General features: G+C 49.1%; 1 protein-coding gene across 2 annotated transcripts in view; it reads left to right on the plus strand.

Annotated features, from left to right (window-relative positions):
• The window catches only part of ARID3B (AT-rich interaction domain 3B), a 546,358-nt gene that overhangs the window by 376,497 nt on the left and 156,995 nt on the right, over window positions 1–12,866 (plus strand). The gene's annotated exons all lie outside the window — the stretch shown is intronic.

Consider the following 12,866-nt stretch of genomic DNA (forward strand, 5'->3'; position numbering starts at 1 on the left):
AGAGTGCCTGCAAACACATTTTGTGCAAAACAAGACCAGCCCTGTAGTTACTTATCCTGTGCGATGATTGCTGCGACGAGTGACACGGTAATGACGTCAGATACCTGCCCAGCAAACACCCGGCCACACCTGCATTTTTCCAAACACTCCCAGAAAACGGTCAGTTGACACCCATAAACGCCCTCTTTCTGTCAATCTCCTTGCGGTCGGCTGTGCGATTGGAATCGTTGCTAGAACCAGTGAAAAACCACAATGGACTTCATACCAGTACGATGTGCCTGCGCATTGCGGTGCATACGCATGCGCAGATTAGCCATTTTTTTACTGATCGCTACGCAGCGAACAACGGCAGCTAGCGACCAACTCGGAATGACCCCCTATAGCTCTTATGATCCCTGACTTACAATTGACTACATAGCATGAACTAGGTCTCTCGAATCTACAGGATGGCATCTCAGGAGGTAATTTAGTCCACTTTTCCCTCCTTCAAATGAAATTTAACATACTTAAATAAGACTTTTATAAATACCTCCAACTGCGACATTGGCTCCACGTTTGCCTCCCCAAGCATCCACACCAACTTGGTCTCCCTAAAATATTGACATTACTTTTTAATGTCCCAAACCAATAGAGGTTGTAATTCTAGATAGTACCAGCATCTGATTATGGGATCACAAAGTGGGGTGTTTCTCTCACAGACCAAATGGGAAAAAAACCTTCCTAATGTATTTACAGAAGCTATTTGGAAAGACATCTTCCGCTCCTGTTTTAAAATCTCCAAATGAATAAATTATTCTGAAATGTACTACAAGTTAGTTCATAGAGTGTATTTTACACCAGAGCGACTACATAGGATTTAGCCTGATGTTTCTTCTAGCTGTCGGAGGAGTTGCGGGATGGTGGGTGATAGCCTCTAAGGCCTCTATCGCTCATATGTGGAAGTCTGCCACAATTCCTACCATATTGATGATTGAAAATAAGGTCCATAAACTTTTCGTTTTTGAAACGGCAGAATGTAAATATTCTTTGTCGGCTTCTTCTAGCCACATGAAATGGCATAAGTGGACCTTATATAAAGAGAGGTCAGGCCAATCCTTTATTTATAGTGCTCCTGTAGATATATCTGTACTAAGATCTCCCAGGTCAGACTCGACCCCGGATTTTTAAACATTGAAGGTTTTATGTGGCTATTGCTTACTGTATCCTAACTCTGTTGATGTGCTGTTGCTTATCTGATATGTCCCTCCCCCTCCCTACGTCCTTATTGGTTGTTGGGTTTTTTTCTGTACCCCTCTCTTGTTTTGTATTCTATTGTTATTGTAAAATCTCAATAAAAATTTAATTTTTAAAAAAAAGTAAGTTGAATTATGATAGACATGTACTTAAAAGTATTTTGCAATACATTTGCTTTCATTAATATGTTTTTCCAGACTATATATTGAGATTTAAAAGAGTGCTTTTGCTGGTCCAACCTAGTTTAAATACCATAATGGCTATCACAAGGTGGAGACAGCGGCTGCTTACTCAGTGCTGTTGTAATGATGATGGCAACTGCATTTTCTCTTACGTCTTAGAGGATGCTGGGGTCCACATTAGTACCATGGGGTATAGATGGGTCCACTAGGAGCCAGTGGCACTTTAAGAGTTTGAGAGTGTGGGCTGGCTCCTCCCTCTATGCCCCTCCTACCAGACTCAGTTTAGAAAATGTGCCCGGAGGAGCCGATCACAGCTAGGAGAGCTCCTAGAGCTTCTTTAGTTTTATTATTTTTCTAGGAGTTAAGTTAGGCACAGGGAGGCTGCTGGCAACAGCCTCCCTGCTTCGTGGGACTTAGGGGGGGAGTAGTGTCCGCCCTGAGGGGTTTTGAGCCACTATCTCCGCTGACAGGACATTAGCTCCTGAGGGTGATGATCGTTAGCCGCCCCAGGCGACCGCTTACTCCTGCAGCATGCCGCCACCCCCTAACAGAGCCAGAAGATTCCGGTGGCGAGTGAGTCACCGGCGCCCTCAGCAAGCAGGGAGCCGGTGTGAAGATGGCGGCAACAGGGTGGGAGCGCAGTGTTAACTGAGCTCTGGAGGCTCAGCGGTACATAATGTGGCGCTGTGAGGGGCGCCCTGAGCCAGCGCCTATACCCTACACTGGTCAGGGACCTCAGTTACACTGCCAGCAGAAATCCTCAGGCCAGTATAAAGAAATGAAAAGCAGTGCCATGTTCAGGGGGCGGAGCTTCTCCTCAGAGCGGACCCAGCAGCGTTCAGCGCCATTCTCCTGCCTGCAGATCCCATACAGAGATGCTGACAGGGAGAGCTGTCCCTCCAAGCAACTCCAGCTATCCTGTGCGGTACCAGGGGGTTGTAGAAGGGGGGGGGGGGGGGAGCTGTGTAAATACTGTGTAGTCTATTAAGGTACACAGTAAGCGCTAGATAGTTGTTTTATATCTACCTCAGAAAGCGATGTGTGTGGGTTGGCTCCAATCTCTGTGCCTCTCTGTGGCATACTTGGGGGGAAACTGTATCTGACATTTCCCTGTGTGTGTGTGCGTGTGTGCGTGTGTGCGTGTGTGTGTGTGTGTGTGTGTGTGTGTGTGTGTGTGTGTGTTGTCTCACATAGCCATGTCTAGGGACTCTGTGTCATATGCTGCAGAGGATGTTTCCTCTCAGGAGGAATCTATTCCGTGTATACAGGAATGTAATGTCTTGTCTCAGATCCCAATTAATGAGCCTGAGTGGTTGTCCTCTATTATTAAGGGGATGATCTCTCAGATCTCTACCAGGGTAGCTCATACTGAGACTGAAACTCAGGTGTTAAAGAACTCTATGGCAGTTTGGTCAGGTTCTTTTCCTACTCCTGCAAAATCCCCTAATATGTTCCCACAGAAACGTGCACTTGCCCAGATTATGCAAGATGACACGGATACCGACTCTGATACAGCAGGCAGTGATGTGGACATACTGAGGGGGGCGGGGGGGGGGGGGGGGGGGGCGGCATCCCTTGCATAGGGGGTGCAGCTCATGATTGAGGCCATTAGAGATGTGTCAAACATTAATGACACGCCACCTGAGCAGGTTGAGGAGGCTTACTTCCCTGACAATAAGAAAGCCTCGCTAACATTCCCTGCGTCAAAAGAATGAAATGCTATATTTGAAAAATCCTGGGAAAATCCGGATAAAAAATTCCAGATCCCAAAAAGGGTTCTGGTTGCTTTTCCCTTCCCTGAGGAGGATAGGAAAAAATGGGAAAATCCACCCATAGTTGACGCATCTGTCTCCAGTCTGTCTAAAAAGGTGGTTTTTTCCTGTCCCTGGATCTACCGCGTTAAATGAACCGGCTGATCGTAAGATTGACACTACACTCAAATCCATATACACTGCTTCAGGAGTGGCGTTACGGCCTACTATTGCCTGTGCATGGATTTCTAAAGCCATAGTAAAGTGGTCAGGCACATTACTAGAGGATTTGGATACAATGGATAGAAGTGATATTGAATTGTTTCTACATACAGAATTCTGCAGGGTTCATGTGGAATCCATGAAGGACCTGGGTACGCTGACTGCAAGGATATCTACCATGCCTGTCTCAGCTCGCAGGGGACTCTGGCTACGCCAGTGGTCTGCAGACGTGGATTCCAAGAGAAGTGTGGAGAACCTACCCTACAGAGGTCAGGCACTTTTTGGGGAAGCGTTGGATGCGTGGATTTCCACGGCAACAGCGGGTAAGTCACCTTTCCTTCCCTCTGCTACACCTTCTACGAAGAAGCCATTTTCTTCAGCTGTGTCGCAGTTCTTTCGTACCGCTAAGGCAAAAAAGTCCTAGCCTCCTACCACTTTCTTTAGAGGTGGTCGTGCAAAATCCAAAATGCCAGCACCCGCAGGCTCCCAGGACCACAAACCTGCTTCTGGTTCCTCAAAATCCTCAGCATGACGGTGGACCGCACAGCCTGGAGGACGGGTTGGTGGGTGCGAGACTTAGATGTTTCAGACACGTCTGGATGTCATCCGTCTGGATCCCTGGGTACAGGATATTGGGGGTCATTCCGACCCGTTCGCTCGCTGCGTTTTAACGCAGCAGAAAGAACGGGTACCTGCTGCGCATGCGCCGGCGCCGTAGTGCGCCTGCGGGACAGCTGAAGGCCGTAGCAGGATAGCGATCGCCTCTGCCTGATTGACAGGCAGAGGCGATCGATGGGCGGGAGGGGGCAAAATGGCGGCATTTGGTCTCCGCTTCGTAGGCGCGGTCCGGCTAATGCAGGCGTGGCCGGACCGAACGGGTGGCGGGCCGCAGCGGCTGCGTGACATCATACGCAGCTGCTGCAGGCCAGGGAGCAAGGAATAGCTCCCGGCCAGTACGCTAAAGCTGCGCTGGCCGGGAGTTACTCCTGAAGTGCAAAGGCATCGCCGCTGTGCGATGCCTTTGCACTTCTGCGAGGGGGGCCGGACTGACATGCGGGGCGGACTTGCCCCGTGCTGGGCGTCCCCCCGAATGTCAGGAAAGATGATCGTAGCTGTGTAAAATTTTGCACAGCTACGATCAACTCGGAATGACCCCCATTGTGTCCCAGGGGTACAGACTGGAGTTTCAAAAACTCACGCCTCACCGATTCTTCAAATCAGGCTTGCCATCTTTGCTGACAGACAGGACTATCCTACGGGAAGCCATCCTAAAATTGGAAAAGTCACAGGTCATTGTCCCAGTTCCACCTCATATGCAAAACAAGGGTTATTATTCAAACCTTTTCGTGGTACCGAAGCCAGATGGTTCCGCCAGACCAATTTTGAACTTGAAATCGTTGAACCCTTACCTGAGGGTATTCAAATTCAAAATGGAGTATCTCAGAGCAGTGATTTCAGGTCTAGAGGAGGGAGAGTTCCTGGTATCCCAGTATCTAGACTTTAGTAAGGCATTTGACACTGTCCCACATCGCAGACTGCTAAATAAACTTGAAAGTGTGGGGGTGGATTATAGAATAGTTAAATGGATAAGAACCTGGTTGCAGGATAGGAAACAGACAGTTGTAGTAAATGGAGTGTAATCTATGGAGGGAAATGTTACCAGTGGAGTACCCCAGGGATCTGTACTCGGACCAGTTCTCTTTAATATCTTTGTTGGTGACATTGCAAATGGTATTGAAGGGAAAGTATGCCTTTTTGCAGATGATACAAAGATATGCAACAGGGTAGACACACCAGGAGGGGTAAAACAAATGATTGATGACCTAGCTAGGCTTGCAAAATGGTCAAGAACATGGCAACTACAGTTTAATGCTAAAAAATGCAAAATCATGCACTTGGGTCTCAAAAACCCAAAGGCTAAATATAGTATCAAGGGTACTATAATGGAAACTAATGAGGAGGAAAGGGATTTAGGAGTCACTATTTCAAGCAATGCAACAAAGCAATGAGAAAGGCAAGTCAGATGCTTGGTTGCATAGGGAGAGGAATCAGTAGCAGGAAAAGAGAAGTAATAATGCCACTGTATAGGTCATTGGTGCGGCCTCATCTGGAATACTGTGTCCAGTTCTGGAGACCATATCTCCAGAAGGATATAAATACATTAGAGAGTGTACAAAGACGGGCAACTAAAATGGTGCATGGCCTACATCACAAAACTTACCCGGAAAGGCTAAAAGATCTTAACATGTATAGTATGAAGGAGAGAAGGGAAAGGGGAGACATGATAGAAACTTTCAAATATACCAAAGGTTTTAACAAAGTTCAGGAAGTAAACATTCTTCAAAGGAAAAGAAGTATTAGAACTCGAGGACATACACTGAAACTGGAGGGAGGCAGGTTCAGGGGAAATTTAAGGAAAAATTATTTCACAGAAAGGGTAGTGGATAAGTGGAATAGCCTCCCATCAGAGGTGGTAGAGGCTAAGACTGTAGAGCAATTTAAACATGCTTGGGATAGGCATATGAATATCCTTACAAAGAATTAAGGTTCAAAAAGGGTTGCGATTACCTAAAGGATAAAAAAAATGGGCAGACTAGATGGGCCAAGTGGTTCTTATCTGCTGTCAAATTCTATGTTTTTATGTTTCTATCTATCCCTGGATATCAAAGATGCGTACCTCCACATTCCGATTTGGCCGCCACACCAGGCTTATCTCAGATTTGCACTGTTAGTCACTATCAATTTCAGGCACTGCCATTCGGCCTCTCCACAGCACCGAAGGTGTTCACCAAGGTAATGGCCGAGATGATGGTTCTCCTCCACAGACAGGGGGTGAACATAATCCCATATCTGGACGATCTGCTGATAAAGGCATCGTCCCGGGAGACATTGTTGCAGTCCATTGTTCTCACGGCTCATCTGCTCAGGGAACACGATTGGATCATGAACCTTCCAAAGTCATATTTGGAGCCGACAAGGAGATTGTCTTTTCTGGGAATGATCCTCGACATGGAAGTGCAGAGGGTGTTTCTGCCGGAGGAGAAAGTGTTGGTGATCAAACAATGGTCCGGAATGTCCTGAAGCCAACCCGGGTATCGATTCATCAGTGCATTCGCCTTCTGGGAAAGATGGTTGCCTCCTACGAGGCTCTGCAGTACGGAAGGTTTCATGCCCGGTCCTTCCAACTGGATTTCCTAGACAAATGGTCGGGTTCTCACCTACACATGCACCAGAGGATACATCTGTCGCAGAAAGCCAGGATTTCACTCCTCTGGTGGGTGCAAATGCCTCACCTTCTGGAGGGCCGCAGGTTCGGTATGGAGGACTGGGTCCTTCTTACCACGGATGCAAGTCTCCGGAGCTGGGGCGCGGTCACTCAGGGGGAAACCTTCCAAGGAAGGTGGTCAAGCCTGGACTCCAGTCTTCAAATAAACATTCTGGAACTAAGAGCCGTCTACAATGGTCTTCTCCAAGCAGCTCATCTTCTGCGAGATCGAACCATTCGACATCGAACCAGTCGGACAATGTAACGACGGTGGCCTACATAAACCGACAGGCCGGAACGAAGAGCAGAGCTGCAATGTCAGAGATAACAAGAATCATCCTCTGGGCAGAAAAGCACACGGTGGTGCTGTCAGCAATCTTCATTCCGGGAGTAGACAACTGGGAAGCGGACTTCCTCAGCAGACACGACCTGCACCCGGGGGAGTGGGGCCTTCACCCGGAGGTGTTCATGGAGGTAACAGATCTTTGGGGTGTACCTCAAATAGACATGATGGCCTCCCGTCTCAACAAGAAGCTTCTGAGGTATTGTTCCAGGTCAAGGGACCCGCAAGCCGTGGCGGTGGACACCTTAGTGACTCCGTGGGTGTTCCAGTCGATGTACGTGTTTTCTCCACTTCCACTCATTCCAAGAGTTCTAAAACTCATAAGGAGAACAAGAGTTCAGGCAATCCTCATTGCTCCAGACTGGCCAAGAAGGGCTTGGTACGCAGATCTTCTGGTTCTTCTGCTGGAAGATCCGAGGCCTGGAAGTTGAACGTCGGATATTAGCTCAGAAGGGCATTCCTAGCAAGGTTATTCCTACCCTGATACAGGCTAGGAAAGGAGTAACGTCTAAACATTACCATCGCATTTGGAAAAAGTATGTCTCTTAGTGTGAATCCAAGAAGTTTGCTGCGGTGGAGTTTCAACTGGGACGGTTTCTCCTCTTCCTGCAAGCAGGTGTGGATATGGACCTAAGGTTGGGATCCATGAAGGTCCAGATTTAGGCCTTATCCATTTTCTTCAAGAAACATCTGGCTTCCCTCCCTGAGTTTCAGACTTTCTTGAAAGGGGTTCTGCATATCCAGCCTCCCTTTGTGCCGCCTACGGCACCCTTGGATCTTAACGTGGTGTTACAGTACCTCCAATTGGATTGGTTCGAGCCTCTACAGGAGGTTGAGGTTAAGTTTCTCACGTGGAAGGCTGTCACTTTGTTGGCCTTAGCTTCTGCTAGACGTGTGTCGGAGTTTGGGGCTTTGTCTTGTAAAAGCCCCTACTGTCTTGCAAAAGCCCCTACTTGGTCTTCCATGAAGATAGAGCTGAGCTCCGGACACGTCAGCAGTTCCTTCTGAAGGTTGTGTCGGCGTTTCATATCAACCAACCTATTGTGGTGCCAGTGGCTACTGACTCTTCAATTTCATCAAATTTCTTGGATGTTATAAGGGCTCTGAAAATCTATGTGAGGAGGACTGCTCGTCACAGGAAATCGGACTCTCTGTCTGTCCTGTATGATCCCAAGAAACTTGGGTGTCCTGCTTCTAAGCAGACTATATGTCACTGGATCAGGTTCACTATCCAGCATGCGTATACTACGGCAGGATTGCCGTGTCCTACGTCTGTTAAGGCCCACTCTACTTGTAAGGTGGGTTCTTCCTGGGCGGCTGCCCGGGGTGTCTTGGCTTTACAGCTTTGCCGAGCGGCTACTTGGTCTGGTTTGAACACATTTGCTACGTTTTACAGGTTTGATACTTTGGCCTCTGAGGACCTAAAGTTTGGTCAATCAGTTCTGCAGGAGCCTCCGCGTTCTCCCTCCCGTTCTGGGAGCTTTGGTACATCCCCATGGTACTAATGTGGACCCCAGCATCCTCTAGGACGTAAGAGAAATAGGATTTTTATTACCTACCGGTAAATCCTTTTTTCGTAGTCCGTAGAGGATGCTGGGCGCCCACCCAGCGCTTTGTGATCCTGCAGTGGTTACTTAGTTCAGTACTGCTTAGTTATTGGTTAAGTACTGTTTTGTTACTTGGTTCAGTAATCTTGTTCAGCCGTTGCTGAGTTTTCAAGCTGGTTAGCTTGGTTTGCCTTGTATGTGTGAGCTGGTGTGAATCTCGCCACTATCTGTGTAAAATCCTTCTCTTGAAGTTGTCCGTCTCCTCGGGCACAATTTCTAGACTGAGTCTGGTAGGAGGGGCATAGAGGGAGGAACCAGCCCACACTCTCAATCTCTTAAAGTGCCAGTGGCTCCCAGTGGACCCGTCTATACACTATGGTACTAATGTGGACCCCAGCATCTTCTACGGACTACGAGAAAAGGATTTACCGGTAGGTAATTAAAATCCTATTTCTACATCAGAATCTTAGCAAACATAACTACAGAGAACATATATAGTGGCAGATGCTCAATTAACTTAGTGATATCATTCAGGTGCTTGAAAGGGAGGGGTATTTCTAAGCAAGAAAAAAAGGCATTTTGTTTTCCCCAGCACCCTGAATGATACTGTTATCATTCAGGGTGCTGGGGGAAACAAAATGCCTTTTTTTTATTACTACAGAAAAGTCAACATTTATCACAAAGACATTTTCCTGTTCTTGAATTTAGCACTGAAGGGTACATTTACTAAAGCTTCTAAAATTGAACACCTCCACTTTTCATTTTTAGAAGCTATAGTAAATTTACCCCTGACTTTCTGACAGGTAACCTAGGCTCAGTGGGGTAATCAGCAGGGCCGGCTCCAGGCATGTTCCAATAGAGCGGCCGAACAGGGCGCCGCACTTTATGGGCGCCGCTAGCTCTGGCCGCCATATTGGAGCCTGGAGCCATCCCTGCAGCACTGTACTGTCTGTCTCCCCCGCCCCCACTAACCGGCGCCGGCCCGTGAGCCAACCAGAGCTCGCGGTCTGGCATCAGAGGCTGATTGGCTTGCGGGCCGGCGCCTAGTTGAAGCAGCCGCCGAAGATTGAGGGCTAGGAGAGGCGCACGCTGTGCTCTCCTCCCGCCCTCAGCTAAAAAGCAGCATGGGCAGCAGCCTCAACCTCAGGAGCAGACTCGCGGTGAGCAGCACGGGGGCAGGTGTGTGGGGGGGGATATCTGGCACTGGGGGCATGGGACATGTGTATCTGGCATTGGGGGCATGGGACATGTGAATCTGGCACTGGGGGCATGGGACATGTGTATCTGGCACTGGGGGGCATGGGACATGTGTATCTGGCACTGGGGGCATGGGACATGTGTACCTGGCACTGGGGGCATGGGACATGTGTACCTGGCACTGGGGGCATGGGACATGTGTACCTGGCACTGGGGGCATGGGAAATGTGTATCTGGCACTGGGGGCATGGGACATGTGTATCTGGCACTGGGGGCATGGGACATGTGTATCTGGCACTGGGGGCATGGGACATGTGTATCTGGCACTGGGGGCATATCTGGCACTGTGGGGACAAGAGTATCTGGCATTAGGGGCATATCTGGCACTGTGTGGGGCATATATGTATCTGGCACTGTGTGGGGCATTTATGTATCTGGCACTGTGGGGGCATTTATGTATCTGGCACTGTGGAGGCATATCTGCACTGTGGGGGCATTTATGTATCTGGCACTGTGGGGGCATATCTGCATTGTGGGGGCATTTATGTATCTGGCACTGTGGGGGCATATCTGCACTGTGGGGGCATTTATGTATCTGGCACTGTGGGGGCATTTATGTATCTGGCACTGGGAGCATTTATGTATCTGGCACTGTGGGGGCATTTATGTATCTGGCACTGTGTGGGGCATTTATGTATCTGGCACTGTGGGGGCATTTATGTATCTGGCACTGTGGAGGCATATCTGCACTGTGGGGGCATTTATGTATCTGGCACTGTGGGGGCATATCTGCATTGTGGGGGCATTTATGTATCTGGCACTGTGGGGGCATATCTGCACTGTGGGGGCATTTATGTATCTGGCACTGTGGGGGCATTTATGTATCTGGCACTGGGAGCATTTATGTATCTGGCACTGGGAGCATTTATGTATCTGGCACTGTGGGGGCATTTATGTATCTGGCACTGTGGGGGCATTTATGTATCTGGCACTGTGGGGGCATTTATGTATCTGGCACTGTGGGGGCATTTATGTATCTGGCACTGTGGGGGCATTTATGTATCTGGCACTGTGGGGGCATTTATGTATCTGGCACTCTGGAGGCATATCTGCACTGTGGGGGCATTTATGTATCTGGCACTGTGGGGGCATATCTGCACTGTGGGGGCATTTATGTATCTGCCACTGTGGGGGCATTTATGTATCTGCCACTGTGGAAGCATATCTGCACTGTGGGGGCATTTATGTATCTGACACTGTGGGGGCATTTATGTATCTGGCACTGTGGGGGCATTTATGTATCTGGCACTGTGGGGGCATATCTGCACTGTGGGGGCATTTATGTATTCTGGCACTGTGGGGGCATTTATGTATCTGGCACTGTGGGGGCATTTATGTATTTGGCACTGGGGGCATTTATGTATCTGGCACTGTGGGGGCATATCTGCACTGTGGGGGCATTTGTGTATCTGGCACTGTGGGGGCATTTATGTATCTGGCACTGTGGGGGCATTTATGTATCTGGCACTGGGGGGGCATATCTGCACTGTGGGGGCATTTACGTATCTGGCACTGTGGGGGCATTTATGTATCTGCCACTGTGGGGCATTTATGTATCTGGCACTGTGGGGGCATATCTGCACTGTGGGGGCATTTATGTATCTGGCACTGTGGGGGCATTTATGTATCTGGCACTGTGGGGGCATTTATGTATCTGGCACTGTGGGGGCACATCTGCATTGTGGGGGCATTTATGTATCTGGCACTGTGGGGGCATATCTGCACTGTGGGGGCATTTATGTATCTGGCACTGTGGGGGCATTTATGTATCTGGCCCTGTGGGAGCATATCTGCACTGTGGGGGCATTTATGTATCTGGCACTGTGGGGGCATTTATGTATCTGGCACTGTGGGGGCATATATCTGCACTATGGGGGCATTTATGTATCTGGAACTGTGGGGACATATCTTGCACTGTGTGGCCATTTATGTAGCTGGCACTGCTGGGGGGCATGTCACGTGTAGCTGGCACTGCTGGGGGCATGTCACATGTAGCTGGCACTGCTGGGGGGCATGTCACGTGTAGCTGGCACTGCTGGGGGGCATGTCACGTGTAGCTGGCACTGCTGGGGAGAATATCATGTGGTGTTCCCACTAGGAGTCTGTGGCTAGGCAATGTGTCTCAGTGCTCTACCTGGCGCAAAGTGTCTAATGTGCTGTGCCTGGCACAAAGTGTCTAACGTGTTCTGCCTGGCGCAAAGTGTATAGGAGGTTCTAACTGGTGCAATGTGTATTAGCTGCACTACTGTGTGGTGTAATGCGAATTGCCACTATTGTGTTCACGCACCTTCCCCACGAAGCAACGCCCCTAAATTTTTGCAGCGCGCCTTTGGTGCGCAATGTCCATGCTTTAGTATATGAGTATGGGAACAACAAGCATTATAGTATGTACATCATTTTGCCCTCCTAACTTAAAAATGTGCCCTCCCTGTGATCAGCACCCTGCCCTAAAAAGTGAACACAATCATGTGTAGCTGGCACTGCTGGGGGGCATGTCACGTGTAGCTGGCACTGCTGGGGGGCATGTCACGTGTAGCTGGCACTGCTGGGGAGAATATCATGTGGTGTTCCCACTAGGAGTCTGTGGCTAGGCAATGTGTCTCAGTGCTCTACCTGGCGCAAAGTGTCTAATGTGCTGTGCCTGGCACAAAGTGTCTAACGTGTTCTGCCTGGCGCAAAGTGTATAGGAGGTTCTAACTGGTGCAATGTGTATTAGCTGCACTACTGTGTGGTGTAATGCGAATTGCCACTATTGTGTTCACGCACCTTCCCCACGAAGCAACGCCCCTAAATTTTTGCAGCGCGCCTTTGGTGCGCAATGTCCATGCTTTAGTATATGAGTATGGGAACAACAAGCATTATAGTATGTACATCATTTTGCCCTCCTAACTTAAAAATGTGCCCTCCCTGTGATCAGCACCCTGCCCTAAAAAGTGAACACAATCATGTGTAGCTGGCACTGCTGGGGGTCATAATGTGTGTACTGGCACTGCTGGGGGGCATGTCATGTGTAGCTGGCACTGCTGCGGGGCATGTCATGTGTAGCTGGCACTGCTGCGGGGCATG

Source organism: Pseudophryne corroboree, chromosome 6 (assembly GCF_028390025.1).
Source record: "Pseudophryne corroboree isolate aPseCor3 chromosome 6, aPseCor3.hap2, whole genome shotgun sequence".
Classification (NCBI taxonomy): domain Eukaryota; kingdom Metazoa; phylum Chordata; class Amphibia; order Anura; family Myobatrachidae; genus Pseudophryne; species Pseudophryne corroboree.